Consider the following 1,352-nt stretch of genomic DNA (forward strand, 5'->3'; position numbering starts at 1 on the left):
CTTCTCAATACAATAGCTTCTCTTCTAGTCCATTCAGACTGTTTCTTCCCTGGGTAAAGACCTCAGTCACCTCAACATTAAAGTGTGTTGATTGTGCAGAGGCTGCTATCGTTTTACATTCAATGGAGACTGCAAATAAATCTAGCATATGCTGACTAATTCTTCTGGCAGATACCGGCTTTTAACATGCATGAGATATTCCCACTGTCATTTGCCTGAAGGGCATCAGAGGGAGAGAGGGAAATGTATTTCCTCAGAGTGAGCTTAGTCTAAGTTCTCATATAATCAATATCATTATATTTTGCTGGGTTCGAGGCACAAGGAAATATGAGGAAAAATAATAAAAAATTTTAAAGTCCATCAGCATTCACCTCCACATTTTAACCAACATCAAAGTGTAATGGTTCAGATGCAGTCAGATGCAGTACTGACTAGAATTCAATACCCTAAATAATCAGACATCTTCTAACAGGATAGATACAGTGTGGATAGTTTCACTGAATTCTACCTCTCTTAGCATCTTCTTGCTGATATAACCACATATGACCACTACAGAACTTGGACAGCTCACCATTACTCACCTTCTACACAAAGAAACCAGAGTCATTGCTTGTGTTCACTGGTTGTCTCATTAATTACCAACTACAAATTCTAGTCACGTGTTTAGCTAACCTAACCTAATAAGTAGTCCACTCAAGTTGTTAGAGAGAAAAGCAAATGTGAATATAAAAATATAAACTTTTTTAATTCTAAAAGATTATTTTATGCTATATTAGCATCACCTAACAAACAAAATCTAGAAACACTTAATTTTTTAAAAAGCAGTAGAAGAAAAATCTTACCTAAGAAAAACAACAGTGGGGATAATGATCACAAGGTATACCTCAGAGTCTCCAGAAATTCAATACTGATAAGTTACCCAAAAAAAATGTTAATGATAACATATTCTGCAAGCAGCAGATACTTGTAAATATGTAATTTCATTTCATTACTCTGTGAGACTAGCATGAAAATGAGCAATAAAAGTACAGAGACTGGAAGAAGCAGAGGGAAAACGGAAATAAAGAACATAGATAAGAATAAAACATAGCCAGAGAGAATAATAAACCAGGCAAGGAAGGTAGAAAGAGAGACAGAAAAAAAAGAAGAACCTCACTGAGCAGATGATATGTGTAATGCAAATCTTGGTTTATAGCTTCTATTTCTTCTATTCTGTGGTCAATGCCCACAGTTCTATGGCCCATAAATGTTTAAAACCCATCTCAGGATTTTTGCAAATGTTAGAGGTGAAGGGGAGGGAAAGGTTTCATTGATTCCAGCTTTGAATGTCTCTGATAGAATTCTCAAACCAC

The sequence above is a fragment of the Rhinopithecus roxellana genome, chromosome 4 (assembly GCF_007565055.1).
Source record: "Rhinopithecus roxellana isolate Shanxi Qingling chromosome 4, ASM756505v1, whole genome shotgun sequence".
NCBI classification, from domain to species: domain Eukaryota; kingdom Metazoa; phylum Chordata; class Mammalia; order Primates; family Cercopithecidae; genus Rhinopithecus; species Rhinopithecus roxellana.